Source organism: Pseudochaenichthys georgianus, chromosome 24, assembly GCF_902827115.2.
Source record: "Pseudochaenichthys georgianus chromosome 24, fPseGeo1.2, whole genome shotgun sequence".
Taxonomy (NCBI): Eukaryota; Metazoa; Chordata; class Actinopteri; order Perciformes; family Channichthyidae; genus Pseudochaenichthys; species Pseudochaenichthys georgianus.
In genome coordinates this window covers 32,325,833-32,348,758 of record NC_047526.1, presented here as the reverse complement: position 1 = coordinate 32,348,758, position 22,926 = coordinate 32,325,833, and the positions used below count along the sequence as shown (strand labels likewise).

General features: G+C 45.0%; 1 pseudogene; it reads left to right on the top strand.

Annotated features, from left to right (window-relative positions):
- Positions 1–729: 729 nt before the first annotated feature.
- Positions 730–22,926, top strand: part of LOC117439563 (NLR family CARD domain-containing protein 3-like) — a 36,441-nt pseudogene continuing 14,244 nt past the window's right edge.

Below are 22,926 nucleotides of genomic sequence, written 5' to 3'. Positions count from 1 at the left end.
GCGGATCCAGATCTCCTCCCTCACCTCGTCTTTTAAGTATGCATTTGTTCCCTCCGCCTCATGAATAAGACTTGAATAAGAACCATGTAGAACCTGAAGCTGGCTGGCTATGGCTCTTTTTCCACCGTCAAAGATAGACTGGTCTTATACAAGCAACCACATCACTGCATATACATATGTTATGATCTTTGCATGTTCTTCAGACTCTCATCCATTCATGTAAATCGGATTCACTGACTGACTGTTTTATTTTTTTTATTTTGTTGGTTTATTTCCATAACATAGTGAAATGTGACACTAGTTTTAGCTTGAAAATACATAGATATGTTTTTTTTATATCTATAAAATAAACAGACAGACAGACACTTTATCAATCCCAAATTGGGAAATTATTTTTGTTACAGCAGCAGTGTGTTCAGGTATTAAAATATAAAAAGTTGGAATAAAGTATAAACTTCACAACACAAGTATAATGCACAGCAATCCATAAGATGAGTCCGACATTTCCATGAAAACTCCCCTGGAGGCACCGACACTAACGTGGCCAAGTGGACTCCGGAGTTTGCTGCATGAGTTGCACTGTACAATCTGTGGTGTAGTGAGCTGTCACTCAAAAACTGAGTAGCCAATGGGGACGCACCCCTGACAGTCCCGCCCACCTAAGATGTTTGTGCCAGAATCGCAAACAAAAAATGAAGGAGCGCAAACGAGAAGAGCTACAGCGAGAGTAAAAGTCTGATTATTGAGAAAGAAGCAAAGAGAACTGCAAAAAAAAAAAAGATAAAACAAAGAAAAAAGACGTATAGTTTACATGATTACACCCATTATTTGTTTGGAACTTATAGATGTACTTTTGAAAATGAATGTATTTTGCTTGACTCAGTTTTTTATTTCTCTTAAACTCTTAGTTTTGCTTGATTCAGAGAAAGTGTTGCTTTATCTTAATGGCACAAAACTGATTCCATACCAACAGGGAGAGACGTCAAAAGTGAAACTTAGAAAACAGACAGCCTGCCAGACTCCGTTTTAAACTTCAACAGAAAGAAAACAGGGTGAGTGTTAAAACCTATGGTTAAAACCAGGCTCTGCTGTTTTTGTCTAAACAATTTATGTTTACTCTGTTACTCTTTATCTCAGAAAAACACAGTCTCGATAAAAAGCAACATCTTAGAGTCCGATGTGGCATATTGAAATGTTGTAGGCCTAAACTTCCCCTTTCACCAAGTGTCACGTCCTTATTAGAACTGCGCCATCGTGGTTACATAACTACAGTATACAGACGTATTTGTTGTTGTTTACACTAGTGGTGTTAGTTGATTTAAAACAAAAAAGTAATAGTGTAAATCACGATCATAAACTGTTATTAATCTTCATGGCATAAATCAGAAGTTTAAATTATTAGTAGGCCTTTTAACTTGTATTTTGGAGAGATATAAAACAAACAAAAGTGTGTTGTAGTCTAATAAAGCGGTCCATGAAAAACTGCTAAGAGAAATAAGAGGGGTTTTCACTTTATTATAACGTCTCAGCTAAATTATGATGATTTCCGAATTACTGGCAGACGTCAGAGCATATTGCGAGCACTTTCTGCTCCTAAAGTAGTTTCCTGTCCATTTCCTGGATTCAGCATAATGCCACCCCTCCGTTTCACCAGACCTAAAGAACGAGTGCTCAACATTTGTCCTCGATTAAATGTGCTTTTACACGGAGGTAGTTACAACTCTTACTGATTTCTGGAGGTGGAAGAAGTACTCAGATCTTGTACTTGAGTAAAAGTAGAAGTACACAGATATTTTAGAACTACCAGAGTGTAGGAATACTCGGTTACTTACAAGTAAAAGTCGTGCATACAAAATGTTAATAAAAGTAGAAAGTATTGGCATCAAAATATACTTAAAGTACCAAAAGTAAAAGTAGTGATTGTGCAGATTGGTCCATTTCAGAATAATATATATGATATGTTTTATAATGATTGATCATTAAAGTGTTCTCAAAGCTGGTAAAGGTGCAGCTAGTTTGAATGACTTTGTATACTGCAGGGTAGCTTGTGAATTTACTCCAGGTGGAACTAAAGTCTGACTTAACACTATATTTCACATCATTAATCAAAATCTGTAAAGTACCTAAAGGTGTTAAATACATGTAGTGGAGTAAAAGTACACCATTTACCTCTGAACTGTAGAGGGGTAGAAGTACAAAGTAGGGGAACATTGAAATAAAGTACAGGTCCCTCAACATTGTACTTAAGTACAGTACTTGGTACTAAGTCATCATTAAAAACGTACCTGTTCACCATGGCCTTTGACCCCTAACCCATCACAGCCCCCCTGCTTCCACTCCTACTGCTATTTATTAAACATTATTTTTTTACTTTTACTATTATTTGCCCCTTTTGTTTGTTTGTTTGTGTGTTTGTTTGTTCACCATGTAAAGCGGCCTTGGGTCCGCTATAAAAATGTCATCTATTATTATTATTATTACTTGATTACATGTACATGTAGCTTGTGCCAGTTCCTCGCTTTCCTTGACTTTCACTGCCATGCAATTCATGTTAAAATTCCAGCTGGAATTACGAAGGAAGTTTGGGTGAAACTTGGTAATATGATTATTTTTTGGTTAATTTCTTTGACATTTTAAGGTTTGCAGATTATTCACAAACATTCACGTTTTTTTTACAGCACACATTTAAACCAAAACGTATCATTATGATGGATTTGATTGAAATGCTTGCATTATAAAGTGTGTGTGTTTATGTATTTGTCTCCAGGGTTACTAGTTCATCTCTCAGAATGGAGACCATGAGAGATTTGGATGAGGAGGAGGAGGACACATCTTCAGTGTCCAGAAAACCTCCAGATTTGAGTAATACACTTGGACCCTCTGACACAAAGTAAGAATCTGTTTCTGCTGTAAACTGACCTGAAGAGGAGTCTGGTTTGATCTGAGTAGCAGGTCACAGTATATACACACCGTAAAGCATCACTGTGGAGTACAGTCATGAAACAAAGTACATTAGAGTAAAGAAACCCAGAAGAGGAAAGTGAAGAGGTGTCACTGAGCTCTAGCTGTGCTCCTTGGCATCATCAGCAACAGTCAATAATCTACTATTGTGAAATTATTCTCACATTCCAGATGTAGGACTTTGTGTTAAGTAAATCAACTTCGAACTTGTAACACTTTTCCCTCTCACAAATGAATTCTAACAACCGAAACCCTCAAGCACGACTTAAAAACTGAAAGTTCAGAGCAAGTCCAAACATCTTTAATAACGTAAACAAATTAAAATCAAAAGCTGCCCTTTACAAGAACTAGTTATGTGTGTTAAACATGTTGTTGCTTCCACAGACGGAGAGCAGAGTCTCCAGTCCCCAGCTGTGTTTCTATGAAGAGTGACTGGTCTAAAGATGAATTTATATACTTCAGTAATGAACCTGGACCCTCAGACACAAAGTAAGAGTCTGTTTCTACTGTAAACTGACCGGAAGAGGATTCAGTTTTTATGCCATGTGATCATCTAAAGTGTTCTCTAAATAATGACATTTTACAGAACAGAAACACAGTTTGGTCAATTACAGTAAATTCAAACATGTAAGATTTGTCACCGTTACAAATTAATTGTAATGACAGACATCTGTGACGGCCGCACATTGATTTAAGGTGTTTCTTCTAAACTGTAGTGGCAGGGAAAAGGTTTAAGGCATGTTGTTTATCATGAAATGAACTATCTATGATACATGTATAATATCCTCCAACTGCCGTTGTTAATGTCCACTGGTATGTACGGGTTGAGGGTGCGGGTCTGCAAGCCTCACCTGCACTTTCACCTGTCGCGGCGCTCCCAGAGGCTTTTTAGTGGGCGCTTCACCGGGAGGCCAGGGGTTGGTTCTCACGGGAGGAGGAAGTGTGTGTGTGGCGAATGCGGGTATTCAGCGGGATATTTAAGTTTCCTCAGCATGTATATGTAACCCAAATGTCCCGTAGCCTCTCTGAACACCATGGGACTCTGCGTTGTGTTTGTTATTGGTGATGGGATGTTATGCAGAGGGGTGGAAAACAGGACACAGCAGATCGGATTGCGGTGGAGACGCTGAGTAACGATTTATTCTTCATAATGGCAGCTCTTCTGACACCTTTTGCGGAGTGAATACAAACATTAGCTACATGCTAACCAATACAATAACCAAATGAACAGACAAAACATAAACATCTCACTCCCAAACATACACAAACGGGTAAATAAACATTTAAACTAACCCATTAATTAAATAAATGGAATGTTTGGACGTTTTTAACATAATAATGTGTACAATTATTTGCCGCCATTAACACTGCTCACCCTTTGCGGAGTGAATACAAACATTAGCGCCAAGATGGCGGCCGCACCCAGAACAACAAGAGAAATACGGTGTCCCACAATGGACAAAAAACAACAATTTGCTGCGCAACAGCAACACCTAGTGGCCTGTCAAGGCTGTTACCTTACATATACATATGTTAAAATGCAACGGGAAATATAACTGAAAGTGGATATTGCATCGACCGACCTGGAAGCACATCTCGTGGAGAGGACGCGCACATATAGAGAGAGAGATTCTCTCCAACACAGGGTGAGATCGCTCCTTTGTGCCACGCCGATCATCGTGTTTCCTTTTTTGTGGATTATAGCCTAAATAGGCCTACAAACATTTCCGTTTTTAGCTGCCGACGGGCGCAGGAGCGACAGCCTTTTTTGTCAATGAACTATAGTGGCCTGGATTAGGCAATAATGACAATTTCGGTTTATCGCCGAGCTGACTTTTTGTTGAGTTTTGTTTGTGTTTTGCTTGGCTGTAAAACTGGGGTTACCTACTGTAACCCAGCTTCTATGAGTAATGGCGCAGCCCTCTAAAGCTATCGCTATTGGTTTATCCCTCTGCGCCCCCGCGCAGCACTGAAACACTTGTAGTCCACGCCCACCCGCTAGGTGGGCCCCACCCTCGGGCCTCCTTCCGGTATAAATAGGAAGGAGGCCCGGCAATCTGCTCCCATACAATATAACATTTATTCAGCTATTCGTAGAGCCAGTGGGGCCCAGCGCTTAGAGGGCTGCGCCATTACTCATAGAAGCTGGGTTACAGTAGGTAACCCCAGTACTATTTCGTATATGGCTTCGCCCTCTAAGGCTATCGCTATTGGGTTAAGGGCGAAGCATGATGTAGTCTGCGCCCCACTGGGTCCGTCCAGCACTAGAAGCACACACACCTGCTCAATAACACCCCCCTGCCTGTTGTGCCATGCGTAATGGCACCTCCCCGTCCCTGGAACATAGCAAACATACCTGTTTTCCTGACGGGGTGAAGGCTGGGAACAATACATACCGACCGCTGTGAGAAGTAGAGACGAAGGTCCCACCTTATCCTGCGATCATAGAGGGGGAACAGCCGCTCTCTCCGCGCCAGCCAGGTAGGAGAGCGCTCAGCTGGATCCCTGACGTTACTCACTCTAATCAGACACGTCGTACGAAGTGTATTAGAGGAAGGGGAACATCCCTCTCCTACGAGGGGAAAAGGCCGCTCTCTGTGTGCCGAGAGGCAGGAGAGAGGCGCTCAGTTGGCTCCCTGACGTCACTCACTCTGACAGGACACCCAGTACGGGGTGCGTCATAGAGGAAAGGGAAACATCCCTCAAATACAATTGAATAAATGAACAGGGGGAAGACCAAGATGCAGCCGTGCAAATATCTTCCACTGACATTCCTCCGTGCAAAGCCGTGGAGGAGGAATTCCTCTGGTGGAGTGCGCATTAATGTTCTCCGGGGCTCTACCGAGACATACGCCTGCGACACCGCCTCACACTTTTAGGCAAAGGGCTGCGAGGGAGTTTCCACACGCTGCATTTCACTCCGTCTCTCATCATGCGGCGCGTACATGCCCAGAGGATGAGAGATATGTGTATGCTGTCCACACGAGGCGTTAGAACGGTGCTCGTGGATTTATTATGACCGTGTGTAGGAGGCATAACTCCTGCAGTTTATAAACCAATAAGTTTAAAACAGCAGGCTTCTGCAGCAAATGAACCACCTCTGGTGTGTCCCCCTGTTGGAAGAGACCCCGGGGGATCATCACGTGACCAGCTGACGCCAACGCCGAGCAGCTGCGTCACGGAGAGGGCTGTGTGGGTTGTGACATGCTGGAGGAGAGCTGTCAGTTCCTCCACTCGCTGCCGCGAGAGCCGCGCTCTGCTGGCTGAGTTTATCTTCTTCCAATTTCTTATGAAACCCAGGCTTTGACAGATGTGATACGAGATGTACCGTCTGGAAAGCGACTTCCTCCCTGGAGCGAGCCAGCAAATAGCAGGTCGTCCAGAGGAAACCACACTCTCATCCCTCCTCTGTGTAGTGGCTCCAGCCTTCTCTACACAAAAATGCGAGGAGCCAGGGAATATCCGAACGGCAGACGATTGTCTGGTCTGATATTCCCTGAAATGAGAAAACGCAGGAATTTCCTGTGTTTCGGGATGAGGGGTACGTGGAAGTATGCATCCTTCAGGTGGAAGTATGCATCCTTCAGGTGGAAGTGTGCATCCTTCAGGTGGAAGTATGCATCCTTCAGGTGGAAGTGTGCATCCTTCAGGTGGAAGTATGCATCCTTCAGGTGGAAGTGTGCATCCTTCAGGTGGAAGTATGCATCCTTCAGGTGGAAGTGAACCAGTCGTCCTGGTGAACACATTCCAGCACCTGTTGATCGTCAGCATGTGGAATACTGACAGATCGAGGATGTCTCATTGCCCCAGTCTTTTTCGGGATTAGAAAAATCACGGGAGTGAAAACCCCTGATTTTCCTCCCTTTGAGGAACCCTGGAGATATCCTGTTTCAACAGGAGTTCCAGCGGCTCGGATTGGAGCGCAAGACATAGCTTCTGGGAGGACAGGAGTGTTTCCTGTATCCCATTGAACTGTGGGGGGGGGGAGGCGAACTGCCGGACGTATCCTCTGCTGATCAGCCTGCTCATCCATCTGTCCATCAGACCCGCGCGCTGCCACTCTGAGAAAAACTCTGAGAGCGGGCGCACGTGCTCGAGATGTGTTTTTGGTCGTCATGGTGACGAGCCACGCCAGAGCCCCTTCCGCCGCTGCCCGTGAGGCAACCCAAGGCGGGGGCCTCCACACGCTGCATCTCACTCCGACTCTCATCATGAGGCGCGTACACGCTCAGGGGATGGATGGAGGCGTGTGCAGTGCTGTCCACATGAAGCGTTATAACGGCGTTCATGTGTTTATTAAGGCCGTGTTTATTAAGGCCGTGTGTACGAGGCGTATCTCGGACAGAGGAATGCTGCGAGCTCTGTAGGTTATTAACAGGGGTTAAAACCGGCAGGCGTCTGCAGCGAGCCCTGCTGTCTACTTAATCAACAGATTAGTGGCAGCCGGCTTAATTAGCGAGCTCTGCAGTTTATTAACCAATAGGTTAAAACTAGAGATGTCCCGATCCGATCACGTGATCAGGGATCGGAGCCGATCACGTGATTTTCAAAAAATCGGGGATCGGGAGAAATAAATCGGGGATCGGGATGTTAAAAAAAATGTTATAAAATATTTTTATTTTATTTAATGTTACAAAACAAAAATGACCATGTTCACGTCTTAAAGTCATCCTGAGGACTTAGTTTTGGTTTAAAATTACACAACATCATGTATGTGTTGCTTTCTTTGGGCTTGTTTTCAGACCTGGTTGCTTATTTCTCTGAAAGCAACAGAGTGGGCGCAGTGTCTAATAGTAGCAGCAAGCTAACGAGAGGCTACGTTCAGCTGGTGACTCGGGAGTCGGGACAGAGAAAATGTCAGGAGTTTGGAAGTATTATAAAATTGAAAGCGAAGGCAGTGTAACAGCCAGATGCAATGTTTGGAAGGCAGAGGTTCCGCGTGGTGGAAAGAACAGAGCTACGTTCAACACGACCAATCTAATACGCTACCTGAGAAACAAACGCCAACAACAACACGGCGAGTACACAGCGGCCACTCAGGTAACGGCACTGAAGCAACCGACACTTTCAGAGACTTTTAAAAAGGAAAGAGAAACTGCCCCAGAACAGTGAAAAGGCCAAACAATAACAGCCAAGATAGCTGAATTCATCGCGTTGGATGACCAGCCGTTATCTGTTACCTTTTTTTTCTCTTAATGCATTGCATAAAGATCGGATCGGGAAAAATTGGTATCGGCAGATTGTCAAAATTAAATGATCGGAATCGGATCGGGAGAAAAAAAAGGTGATCGGGACATCCCTAGTTAAAACTAGCAGAATTCTGCAGCAAGCCCTGACGCCGTGGCGCTGCGGGCGCTGCCGCTGGGGCGAGGAAGCCTCCACACGCTGCGTTTCACTCCGGCTGTCATCATGAGGCGTGTACACGCTCAGGGGATGAGTGGCGGTGTGTCCTGCCCTGTAGGCCGCCGCGGCTTTGTTGTCTGTGCGAATCAACACATGCTGATTCCGCAGCAACGGGGCAAAGTGCTGAATTACTCTCCGTACGGAGATCAATTCCAGCACATTTATGTGGAAAAACATGTGACATGCACGTTCCTCCCCACCCTGAGAGAGATGCGTCTGTGAACACCGAGATGTGTGACGTAACTCTGCCCAGGGGAACCCCCTCTGACAGGACGTGGGGACTTTTCCAGCGTCACCAGGCTGCGTGGTATGACACGTCGAAGGAGAGCTGTCAGCGTTTCCACTCTCTGCCGTGAGAGTCGTGCTCTCATGCGGGCTGAGTTCAATTCCACCCCCAGGTAAACAATACTCTGGGCTGGAACAGGACAGCTCTTTTCCCAGTTGATCATGAAACCCCGCTTTGACAGATGCGATATGAGTTGTACCGTCTGTAAAGCCGCTTCCTCCCTGGAGCGAGCCAGCAGCAGCAGGTCGTCCAGGTAAAAAGTACTCTCATTCCTCCTCTGTGTAGCGGCTGCAGCGCCGTCTCTACACACTTTGAAAAAGTACGAGGAGCCAGGGAATAGCCGAACGGCAGACGGCCTATTCCCTGGAATGAAAACCTCAGGAATTTCCTGTGTTTCGGAATGATGGCACATGGAAGTAAGTGGGTCTCATTCCCCCTGTCTTTTTTGGGATAAGAAAATAGCGGGAGTAATACCCCTGATTTTCTTCCTCCTGGGGAACCCTGGAAATAGCCTCTTTCAACAGGAGTTCCCGTAGCTCTGCTTGGAGCGCAAGACACTGTTCTCGGGATGTTAGGCATGTCACCTGTATCCCTTTGAACTGTGGGGGGGTGGAGGCGAACTTCAGGGTGTACCCTCTGCTGATCAGTCTGTGCATCCATCCGTCCATCAAACACAGGCGCTGCCACGCCGAGAAACACTCTGACAGCGGGCGCGCCTGTTCGAGATGTGTTGTGGTTGTCATGACGACGAGCCACTCCAAAGCCCTCGAGGCAACCCAAGGTGGGCCTAGAGCGAAAGGGCTGTGCGGAGGCCTCCACACGCTGCGTATCACTCCGCCTCACATCATGAGACGTGTACACGCTCAGAGGATGGATGGAGGTGTGTGCAGTAATATCCACATGAGGCGTTAACACTGCTCTCATGGGCTTATTATGACCGTGTATAGGTGGCGTATCTCGGACAGAAGAATGCCGCGAGGTCTGTGGTTTAATAACCGAAGAGTCATAACCATCAGAAATCTGTCGCGAACCATGCCGCCTACTAATCATCAGATTGGAGGCAGTTGGTGTAATTATTGTGCTTATTAATCGATAGATTAAATAGCGCAGGCTTTTGTACCGAACCCGGCTGGCTATTAACCGACAGGTCATAGGCAGCTCCCAGGATGGGGGATATGTCACACACATTTGTAACTGATGACTCAGACCACGTGTTAGGAAATAAACAACTTTTATTTCGATCACACTCCCCCTCAAACCGTCAAGGTCGGTTTTCTTTTTTCGGTGGCTCTCGTGGAGTAGCCGCCGAACGGGAGTACCTCACTCCCCTCTTACCCCCCCTCTCTGGTGGGGGCCCGTCGGTGCGGGACGGTGTCCTGGAGGTGCGGGTCGGTGCCCCAGCCGCTGCTGACGGACGATTCTGACGCCTCGGCTGCTGTTGCTGCTGGTGTCTGTCCGTCTGCCGCTGTGGCCGGGTTGGCTGCTGCTGCTGCCGCCGCTGGTGTCGCTGCTGCTTCACCGCTGGCTGGAGCCAGCCGACGTGCTGGCGGATGTCCTCCGCCTGCTCCGAAGCCGCCTTCATGGAATCAACCATGGTCAGGAACTGGGGCCCAAACAGCCCGTCCGAGCTGATCGGAGCGTCCAGTAAGACCTTCCTGACTGGCTCTGTGACCGCTGCCTGCTGTAACCAGAGGTGACGCTGGATCTGTGTCATCCATGCCGTAATCCTCGCTTGGGACACCGCCACGGCTGCGCACAGCGCTAGCGCCATGCTGGCCGCCTTAGCGATCTCCTCCGACTCCTCTGGAGCCACGGTGGTGGATCGCTCGACCAACGTCACCACCGAGTTGGTCAGCAAAGCGATGTTGTTTGCCGCTGCTGACGCTTGGAACGCACACTGGTGCGCCCGGTCAGCCTGGCGGGCGACATACTGGTCCTTGGGGTCGGCCAACATAGGGCGCCGTCCGGCGACCAAGTTGGCCTGTCTTACCCCGAAAAATGCCGTTAAGCTCGGTTCCAGAGCGGGGGTGGTTGGGAAACCTCATCTGTGAAACCCTCCACCTTGGTGAAGGGGACAAGGGAGGCCACCGGAGCCCTCAAGCTCCTCGGGTTCGCCGCTGCACCTTCCTGATACCGCCTAATGGCGGGGAAGCGCGGCCAGATCGGAACACTCCTGCCCGTCTGCACCCGGGAAAACACGCCCGCCATGTCATCCAGAGCCACCCTCTCCCGTACTTGTGGAACGGGGAGACCTCTACATGCTGCTGCCTTGCCGATTATTTCCGGCAGCTCCAGCATGATGCCTCCCAATGCCGGTAGCGCCGTGGCCACGGAGAAGGGGACCACGTGCTCGAACGCCACCTCTGACTCTCGCTCCGACCCCGTCTCCCCCGTCCGGGGAAGAGGGGGATGGGGAGAGCCGCATGGCGAGCCCTGGATGGACGCGGGGGAAGGGGTCGTCCGACTCCTGCCCCCCACTCGCCTCCATAAACAGGCTGTCCTGGATGGGCACCTGCCCACCCCAGACGTCTTCCTCACCCGCAGCAGCTAGGGCGTCCGCCCGTTGCTTCCTGTCGGATGAAGGAAGACGCACACAATGAGGACATGCGACCTGCTGGCTGAGAGCCGCGTCCGCGTGCTCTGGCCCCAGACAGGCTGCGCATATCGGATGCAAATCATAGCTCATAATGTAGCCTGTATTGCACGAAGGGCACATACGGACACACTCTTTATTGCTCATGCTGTTGCTTTCTCGTGCTTCAGTAAACTGCTGGTTGCTGAAGAAAAGAGGGAGCAGATTGCCGGGTCACCTTCCTATTTATACCGGAAGGAGGCCCGAGGGTGGGGCCCACCTAGCGGGTGGGCGTGGACTACAAGTGTTTCAGTGCTGCGCGGGGGCGCAGAGGGATAACCCAATAGCGATAGCCTTAGAGGGCGAAGCCATATACAAAATAGAACTGTCAATATAAAACCCGTCTTTGTTTATGTTGTGAATGTGTGGATGGAGACAGTAGTAGATACACTTTTTGTGGAAAGAGTAGATTGTCCGTTTATCAGTTCTGTTTCGCCTTTATAATATTATTTCATATCAAGAACCCCTTGTGCGTTTATTTAACACAGCTATTTTTGATAGTTGATCGTTACAAACCCTCAAGCATGACTCGAAAACAGAAAGTTGGGAGCAAGTCCAAAAACCTTTAATCGGGTAAACGGGCTGAAATCAAGCGCTGTTTTCTATTACAAGAACTAATGATGTGTGTCACAAATGTCTTGTTTCCACAGACAGAGAGCAGAGTCTCCAGTCCCCAGCTGTGTTTCTATGAAGAGTGACTGGTCCAAAAGAGAACTTATATACTTCAGTGATGAACCTGGACCCTCAGACACAGAGTAAGAGTCTGTTTCTACTGTGAACTGACCCGAAGAGGATTCATTTGATATGCCAACAGATAATATACACTGTTCTTTAATATTTACATCAGTGCAGTAAATAACAGCACAGAAAATTACAGTAAAGACATGTGATTGAACGTTGTGCTCCTTTGCATCAACAGCAATAGTAAATAAACTACTATAGAGAAATAATTCTCACACCGGATACGTAAGAATGTGTGTTTTGTTAAGTAAATTAACTCCAAGCATTTAAAACTTTTCAATCTCACGAATAAATTGTAACAACAGAAACCCACAAACACAATTTTAAAACTCAGAGTTTGACATTACATTACATTTTCTCTGCTAATAATAATAACTAGAATTGTATATTTCATTATGGATTTAACATGAACAAAAGTGCTGTATTGGCAGATGATCCTGTGCCACTGTGAAATAATGAGGCCTAATGGAAACAATTACAAATACTGCTTATCGATCCGGTTCTTTAACTGTATTTTGTAACCAGGGGCAGACTGGGGGGAAAATGTGGCCCGGGGATTAATTGACAGACAGGCCCACTTAATGCGCGGCATGTATCGGCCGGCGACGAAAGTATGTTACTTAACAAAAAACCCTATGCATTTTATGTTATTTTGGACAATTATTCATATAGTAATCACATTACCTGAGCCCTTGAGTTGCCTAGAGCAAAATAGTTACAGCATATATTTAGTGATTTTAATGTTAACAGATCATTGATGCAATAACATTTTGATCCAATTTGCCTGACTTGAATAAAGCATGGGCGTAGGAAGCATCCTCAATGTGGGTGAGAGAATTTAACAGGGGGTGTGGGCAGGTGGTGGACCTCACCTCCTCTAGGGGGGTCCGGGGGCAAGCTCCCCCAGGAAGATTTCTTTTTAAATGTTGAAGTTAAATGCATCAATCTGGTCCATTTTGAGAGCAACATTAGGGACTAAATCTATGGCAGTCAGTAGGGGCTTGGACTGTGAGCCGTAGGGTCGCCGGTTCAAGTCCCTGACCAGACCTACATTTGGAGTGTGGACTTCTACTTGGAGAGGTCCCAGTTCACCTCCTGCCCTGCCGTGGTGCCCTTGAGCAAGGCACCGGACATCCCCCTTCCCCCCTCACTCCCATTGCTCCCCGGGTGCTGTACAATAGCTGCCCACTGATCCTAGTACTAGACTCCTGGTACTAGGATGGGTTAAATGCAGAGAACACATTTCACTGTGTGTGCTCTGCATGTGTGACCATTAAAGAGGGGTTCTTCTTCTTCTTCTTCTTCTTCTTCTTCTTCTTCTTCTTCTTCTTCTTCTTCTTCTTCTTCTTCTTCTTCTTCTTCTTCTTCTTCTTCTTCTTCTTCTTCTTCTTCTTCTTCATAAAACAGAACTGTAAACAGATTTACTTTTTCTTTCAACATTTATTTGAACAGCAAGTGGAGGCAAAAGTGACTGCACCCAAAACAATAAACCTGCTAGCTAACTAGCCTAAACTCAGTAACAGAATGTGGGCAACACGTTCTTCTCCACAGCCACTCGACCTCTAAGTCAGACGTAACTTCCACCTTTTCCATCCTACGGGTACACCCTGCCAAACCCCGCCCTCCTCCCCCTCCCCTATGCAAGCCCCTCCCTCTGAACCCAGGGCTCGCTACAATACTGTATACTGTATACACAAACTATACAAAAACGCCTTTACGCCTTGGAGCTTGTTTATCCATCTGTAAGCAACTGCCAGCTAGGTCTCTCAGTCACTCACTCCTGATCGTTCACTGTGCAGTGACAGCTGCGACGGGCCTGGCGCCTCATTTATAACGCCGTGCGTAGGATTCAGGTGGGAAGGTTGTTTACGTAGTGGAAATCCAAAAAATAGTTACAGAAATGTTCCAATTCACCAAACATTGCGTACCGGCGAGGAAAATGCGTACAGCACTTCCTACGCCGGTTTCCCTTTATAAATCACAATCGACTCGAAATGTGGTGCAGCTTTTGCGGGCTTCACGTAACGCCTATATTTTCCGATAAATAGTCAAAGAAACGCCCATTCATTCATTCATTTTGACTGACTGCATGGAGAAGATAGCAGGATGACGTCAATTTTAACCGAACTGCATCGTGGGAAGCGACGCGTTGCTGGCATGGCTCGCTGCAAAAGTTGAGCAATGTTCAACTTTTGACGCCTCGGCAGAAACGTCAGCCAATCGAATCATATGCCAGTACAAGCTCTAGCCAATCAAACCGCTGCTTGTGTGTCCGGGGCGGGAGATTCATGTGATTGGTTGTTGGTCGAGTGTCAGACACGCTCGCCGGCAAGCGTCAACGCACGCCGCTGTGTGGACGGGCCGTTACAAATGTGGGCCGGTAGGATTTAGGTAAGCAAAAAAAAAAAGGGAGTGGCCGGAACACTTACAAATGTGCGGGGAAACTCCCGGTATTCCCAATGGCCAGTCCGCCCCTGACTTTAACTTTAGTTACTTTACAGATGTGGAAGAATGATCAGACGTTAGTTACACCTGGAGTAAATTCACAAGCTACCCTGCAGTATACTACTTTTACTTAAGTGCTTGATCTGAGTACTTCTCCCACCTTACACGTAATTGGGGCAACAGAACTCAGAGTTAAGGAAGTTGAAAACGGTGCATTTCTCCGTATGAATATGATGCCTTTTGGCCAGCTGATGGACAGATTGTTCGTGTTTCCGTGAAAATACTTATGGCAAACGAGCATTGACCACATCGAGCTCTGTAGATTAGATTGTCACTTCTCCTCCAGCAGATCTCTGTGCGCACGGTGCTGCAGCGAGTCTGTGAGCGAGATGCCCCGCCCCCAACACAGACGAGAGAGAGAGAGAGATCTCCGCACCAAACACGTTAGATGTCAATGGAGATGTATGCCTCATCATACTTTGTTGATGTGGGCATTATAGCTGAAAGGCCACTTTTATTTTAACTGCCGGTTGTGTTAAAAAATGTGTCAATTCTATTGATTTTACGAGCAAACAATGTTTGTTTACAACTTCTTCCCCTGCAATAGTGCTCCAACCCCCCAGGTTGGGAACCACTAGAATAATCAATTTCTTGCACAATAATATCCTGCATTATAATTGTTCCTAGAAATTTGTATTTCCACATCTATATTCTATCTATCTATCCATCTATCCATCTATCCATCTCTCTATCTATCTAATCTGGAGAGCATATCAACAGACTCTAGCGGACGGCGCATATGATTATACAATCAGACGACGTGCGTTAAAAAACATTATAACGTATAATGAGAGACGTTCAGCAGTCAGAAGGAGGTTTCATCGACGACAGGTGGCTCTGACTTTTATGTATAGTTGACGGAGCATTTTTTCTTTACACGACGCCGTTCAACACTTCATTCTGCTTCAGTCTTTCGCTAAAGATTTTTGAAGACATCCGCGTTCTTGTGACTCGTAAATACTACGCTTCCTGTGTTTTGGTGCGTACTGCGTAGTGTTAATTTCGTTGACTAAAACTATGACGAAATATGTTCGTCAACGACCTTTTTTTCCATGACGAAAACGAGACGATGACGAGACGGCACCGACGGCAGTAAACAATAACTGTAACGAAATCATCATGCAATATCGTTGACGAAAAGTGACGAGACGAAAATGGAGTTTACTAAATAAAAACTATGACAAAATATCTCTTTACTTTCGTTGACGAAAAATGAGGAGACGAAATATTATCAAAGATAACGTTAAATCTCTGATAGTCAGTTTTTCTACCAGCAGTTCCATTTCCGGTTCTGCGGCAGAGCAGCAGCTGTTTCTGTGCTGCGCGCGGCGGGAGATTTGAATTACACCGGGCAGCGGCACAATAATATGAACTGTCAGGAAGACTCGGGTCTAACTCATGGTCTAACTAACCTTATTTAACAGAAAATAAAATGGCAACAACAGGGCTTAGTGGTCGCGTTAACCGAATACCCCCCGTCAGCGCGAGTGAGTGATACATTGTGCACTCGACGGATAATAATGGATTATGACGGAAATGTTACGATCCTGTCCGTCAAAATGACTGACAACGAAAAAGTCTAAAGCCACCACTGCTTGGGAGAAAGAAACGATGTGATATTTGGGCCCATTTTCGCTACAATGAGGCGGAGAAAAAAAGCGAATGCATTGTTTTATCAGAAGGGAAGCAATGTGGCCATAACACAGCTGGTACAAACACCACAAACCTGACCAGATACTCTCTGCAAAGCTGCTTTCTTAATCATTCAACCTGTGTTTTTCATCAAATAAGGACAAGATATAATCTTATTTATTTATATACTAAAATGACAAATTATTGGTTTTGGCTAGACTAGTTTGACTGAAATGTTCTATATAATCTGATGACTAAAAAAGACTCAACAGTTTTCATTGACAAAAAGTAGACTAAAATAATTAGTTTCTTTGACTAAAATAAGACTAAAATGCTCAGACTTTTAGTCGACTAAAACTTGACTAAATAAAAACAGGATGAAGGTGACTAAATATGACTAAAACTAAAAAGGAAATTTAACACAGGACTAAGACTAAAACTAAATTAAAAAATAGCTGACGAAATTAACACTAGTACTGCGTTCACACCAGCGATGAACCGCTCCAGAGTTCACGAGCAAGCGCTCCGAGACCACCTGTTTTAGGCGGACCAGAGTCTGTTTCAACAGTGATCAGACCTGAAGAGGATTTAGTTAGAATGCTATCTGACAATTTAAAATATAATGTTATAATTATACGAGTGAGTAGATTACAGTACAGTAGAATACAGTAAACTTCTACTGTAGAGTTATGTCTGTCTGGCTGATGACGCATATTGTTACTACGACATCACGTGGACCAATCATAAACAAGCATTGCGTAAGGCCCTGTCACACTGTCCCGAAGTTGACACCCGATGGACACACGAATATGGAATTGTGAATTTCGCACGAAGATGGCCCGAACCACACACGAAGGCAACATTTAAATTACATTTAAGACATACAACTGCAATGAAAGTACCAAAAACAATTATGTTACAGTACTATGATACTGTACTGATATCTTCAGACTTTGTTCTTTACTTTCTCCGTCTTTATATGTAGAAAATATTACGTTTTCTCCGTAATGTTGTTTCCATAGCAACAACAACTTCCTGTCAACTCTCCTTCAAAATAATGTTCAAATTCGGCTGTGATCGTAGCAACATCGGGCCATTCGTGAGGGCATCTTAAGCCATCGTATGACGGCCGGTGGAGTCTCTCAGGCTCCGGCAGCAACTTCGTGAGCGGTGGCAAAATCTTTGGCATGCCAAAAAATTGCCGAAGGACCTTGCGAAGGTTCATTTTCGTGTTGAATTCGTGTGTCAATTTTGCCCTTCGTAAGGCCATCGTGAGGGCATCTTGTTATCATCAGTGCCATCGGGCATTCGCCCCGATCAGAGTGAGGGTGAATGCACCGATGATAACACGAAGATGACACGATTTGACAAGATGCCCTCACGAGTGCCTTACAAAGTTGCCGCTCACGAAGTTGCTGCCGGAGCCTGAGAAACTCCACCGGCGGTCATACGATGGCTTAAGATGCCCTCACGAACGGCCCGATGTTGCTACGATCAGAGCCGAATTTGAACATTTCCTTTATCGTGTGTCCATCGGGTGTCAATTTCGGGACAGTGTGACAGGGCCTTTATCCACATATTCTGTCAGAGTATTACAGTTACAGTAGAGAAACACAGTGCTGTAAATAATCGTAGTAGATTACAGTAAAGAAACGCATTAAAGTACACTCAAGAAGTTTAATTGAATCTTGCTGTTTGTTGTGCGTCGTCAACTTTGTTAAATGTTTGTCAAGTTTCAGTTTTAGTCAACTTCATGTTATATGTTTAGTTCCGGGTTTTATTTTGATAGTCTGTCTTCCTCATATGTTGGTCTGTTTCCCACCCCGGTGATTGTTTGTCACGTCATTATTGTCTGCACCAGGGGGTTATACTACGAAGCAGGATTTTCGCTTAGCCGGCTAACTTCAGGGAAAACTCGGGGTTTCCGGTCCTACCAAGCTGGTTCTCTTTTTAGCAGGCTAGATCTCCATGGTAACTTATGCTGAATGGCTAACCAGGGGGGTATACTACGAATCTAGTTCAACCTATCCTGGATATGTTTTGAGTTATCCGGTTGACTTAATCCAAAACGAAGCCGCTCTCGCTAAACTGTCCTACAACGTGTGATATGAATGATAATGGGACATATCGACGTCTGCACTCACAGTGCCACAGACTGTCGGCAACGTAATGTTACTTTGATCCGGTTACTTATGGTGTGGCAGATATTTAATTAAGCTTTCTTAACATAATAGTGTAGGCTAGTTATAATAGTCAGATTGCTCTGAAGTTGGAGGTGATGTTCTATTCATTTTCACGTTCACACAGTCGGTGATTTTGGCCGGCCGTCTTTCCTGCAACGGCAGTTAAAAACTGTATTTCCACCGCACACTGAGCTCTGATTGGTCAGCAGGCGTGGTGCTTTCGCTGAGTTGATCTCTTATCCCGGAACCTATCCGGCATCGGAGCACAGGCTAGGTTCCAGGATAAGTCACCATGGAGATCTAGCCCGCTAAAAAGTGAACCAGCTTCGTAGTACCGGAAATCCCAGAAGTTATCTTGCTAAACGAAAATCCTGCTTCGTAGTATACCCCCCTGGTCGGGAGCAGGTTAGGTTGCAGGCTAGAGCTCAACTCAGTGAAAGCACTGCCTGCTGACCAATCAGAGCTCAGTGTGCGGAGTTTAAAGCGATCAAGTCATATTACAGGAGAAAGGAAATACAGAAAAACTGCCGTTGCAGGAAAGACGGCCGGCAAAAATCACCGACTGTGTGAACGTGAACATGAATAGAATATCACCTCCATCTTCAGAGCAATCTGACTATTATAACATTAGCGTTAAGAAAGCACTTAAATATCGGCCACAACATAAGTAACCGGATCAGAGTACATTACGTAGCCTACAGTCAGCGGCACTGTGAGTGCAGACGTCGATGTGTCCCATTATCATTCATATCACATCATATCACATCATAATGTATCATATCTCTCCTTATCTGAGTCAGCTGAGCCGTATCTGACTGTGCAACACTCAGTGTCACATACTGCATGCATAAGTATTATTTTATTTAAGCAACACATTAAGTTGACTAAACACTCGAGTCAAATGTAATTAAAGTCAGATCGTGTTTTAGACGGGGCAGTGATATCATAAACCTGTTAGCATTCAAACACTTGTTCTGTTACCAGCTGTATTCACCTTGCAGCTGCAGCGATGTGGCTTTGATCCTGGATCAAGTGTTTAAAGAGCCTGTGACACGGTTTTCCCCCATCATCCAAACCCATCAATTTGAGTACATATTGTCCCCTTGAAAACCGTTACTGAACTGATTTTGGATATTTGTACTTTGATAACCATTAATCTGCCTTCAATGTTGACAATTTTCTGGATCTTCTCGCGGATTCTTCAAATCCCGCCAAATGATGGGTGACGTCATTGCGGGCACAGCGCTCCAGCTGCACCATTCAGGATCCCAGCAGCGAGCTCAGACAGCGATGACAGTTTAATTTTGAACGTGTCTGAGAGCTCATATGAGGCTGAAGGATCGGTTTATGTTGTATCTGTTTGTTAGAAGTTTAGGAATGAGGTGCGTCAATATGGGACCAAAAATCATCCCGGGACTCTCGACCGGCCCACTTCGGTACCGCTAGTAAAATGTCAACGGGGGGAGTGGGGGATGTCAGGGGCGGCGGGTGCTAGATAGTAAATGTAAAAAATATGTAAATATTTGTGTCACTGCATCCTGGTAAAATACAAATATAATGTCTGTGTCTTTGACCTTAGCGCTGCTAGCCACCTGTGCCCTGTACTACGAAGCCAGTTCAACAGACCCTGGATATGTTTGAGTAACAAACAAACTAACAACAACAAACTAACAAACGAGATCTCGCTAAGTGGTCCTACGACGCTGGTTATCAACTCGGTAAATCAAGCCAGGGTTTCTCTCTCCAGCTGAGAGCGCGTTCACGTCTAAAACACGAGTGGATCTGACTTTATTTACATTTGTCTCGAGTGTTTCGTCAACATAATGTGTTAAATAATACTTCGGTGGACCTAGTGTCCCGATCGGAGTGGGAATAATAATAATAATAATCCGTGCATTTTATCCATTAATTTCCCCAACATTGTGGTAAAAAAAACACACGTTTAATCCACGTTGTTGGTGTACTACAACTACAAAAAGCATCGGTTTGTTTTCTCATCAGGAAATGTAGACCGGCTCAAACAAACGATTTTTAATCATCATCCTCACGATCATTTAATGTATCATATGTTCGCCGAATTGACATGAAAGCACTAATAAATGTAGTTTCATCCACTTGAGTTTACTACTACAAAAATAATCGATTTGTTTTTATATCACATCCGACGGGAGGAAATTCAGCAGCTCTCACTCCCGATTTTTAATCCTAATGTAATCATCATCTTCACCACGATCATCTATGTTTATGTCGCCGAATTGACATGAAAGCACTGACAAATATGAATATACTGTAGTCAACTTCATTACAACGTTATTAACGTGCCTAAACTCAGTAATTCACCATTTCTACGCATGACAACACACTTTGTCCGTGTTTGGCTCTCGAAGCATTCCCGCACTGACGTCACTTCCGGCTTCCCCCAAAACTTCAAAATGAGTCGAAGGAATTTCGCCGCGATGTTCGAAATTATTGATATTTAACGGAACGGTATCGCTTTTTCTTTTTTAAACTGACGGTTTGAGATTACTAGTAGCCCAATATTTCATTGCACAACAGTTGTTGGGATGCTGTCACAGGCTCTTTAAGTCATGGATGTTTAAAGTTTAACTTCTTCATACGCTTCTCCATGTTTGTGATTGGTCGAATGCTCCAGATACCACCCCTTTCATGTGAACGCGCACCTAACTACATAGGACACGGCTGGCTTGAGCGATCCACTTGATAACCAGCGTCGTAGGACAGTTTAGCGAGAGCGCGTATGTTTTGGATTAGGCCAACCGGCTAACTCAAACATATCCAGGTTAGGTTGAACCAGCTTCGTAGTACAGGCCTCTGGTGATGTCAGTATATGTAGGCCCAGCTATTCACCGTCTCGTTGCCAGATTGTCTTGTGTGTTGTGCCGAGCTCTCCAGCGTTTTCGTAAATCATCGTCCAGTTAAAGTAATAGTCAACGTTCATAGTTATAGTAAGGTAAGATCAGGTAGTAGTTATTAAGTATTTTTCTAGTTATTGATAGGTAAGCTTTAGTGTAGATATTTATTGTATGTCTTTTCTGGATCTGCTGATCCTGTGTTTTTGGAATCACAGCATTATTGTGTCTTTTATCAGTAACTCAAGTAAAGACTCTTTTGTGCTTCAAAGCTGTGTCTGCATCCGTGCTTTTGGGTCCACACTTTGCACGCCTGTGACGCTGTTCTCCTTGGTATCATCAGCGGTAGTACATAAACTGCAACAGTGAAATCATTCTCACACTCGACATGTAGGACTTTGTGTTTGGTTAAGTAAATTAACTTGGAACATGTAGAACTTTTCACTCAAAGACAACAACAGAACAGAAACCCAAAAACCCAATTGTTAAGACATAAAGTTTAGAGTAAAAACGAAAATCTTTAAAAGGGGAAAGAAAATCAAAACTGAAATCAAACGCTGCTTTTTACAAGAACTATTGATGTGTTTTAAACATTCGTTGTTTCCACAGACGGGGAGAAGAGTCTCCGTTCTCCAGCTGTCAGTCTCTGAAGAGTGACCGGTCCAAAGGTGAACCTATATGGTTCAGTAATGAACCTGGACCCGCAGGCACAAAGTAAGAGTCTGTTTCTACTGTGAACTGACCTGACAAACACATATATACATATATATATATATATATATAGAGAGAGAGAGAGAGAGAAAGAGAGAGAGAGAGATATATACTGTATACATCTATATATAGGCCATCTGATCATTTTACACTTTTCTTTAATAATGACATGAGTGCAGTAGCCCATAGTATAGCAATTCAGTAGAGCTCAGTATAAAATATCGGCACCTACAGTTCTACAGTACTTCATATTGAATTGAAGTTAAACATGTATGTGTATCAACCATTGATGTTAGTTTGACTGTTAATGGAGCAGCCACAATGTCAGCTAAGTCTCACTCCACTCAATCTAATCCCTATTCATTAACTAGCATTTGTAAAGTGATTTGCTTTCCATGTTGTGGACAGACCTGACAAAGTGTTAACTGCTTTTACAAATTGGAATCATTATGTAGTTATTACATAAACCAGTTTAATTTCGCCGTAGTACAACTTGTGAGGTACAGTGAACATGCTGTAGGCGATGATGCTACAGACAGAAGGGCGTTTTGGTTCATAATGATATGAATAACTAAATATCTACCACTTGGGAACAGTTATCAGGATGAAATATCATCTACAGATAAAGAACTTAAACAATCAGTCACCGTAATGTGCTCTAAAGGATGTGTTCATCTCCACAGACGGAAGAGGACAGGTCATGTTCCTGTGGAGGAGCAGCTGTCCAGCTGTGCTCTGTGTCAGGACGTCCTGAAGGATCCAGTCTCTACCAGCTGTGGACACTGGTTCTGCAGACAGTGCATCACCTCATACTGGGAGCAGCGACCTCCATCAGGAGACTCCTCCTGTCCCCAGTGTGGAGAAAGATCCAGAACCAGAGCTGGACTGCAGACAGCCAGTCAGACCAGAACAGTACAAAGTAAGTCTTAACCTCTGTCTCCTGGTGTCTTCATGCCTGAAAACAGGATTCTTCCTGTTGTGTTGTACATAATATAAGTTCAT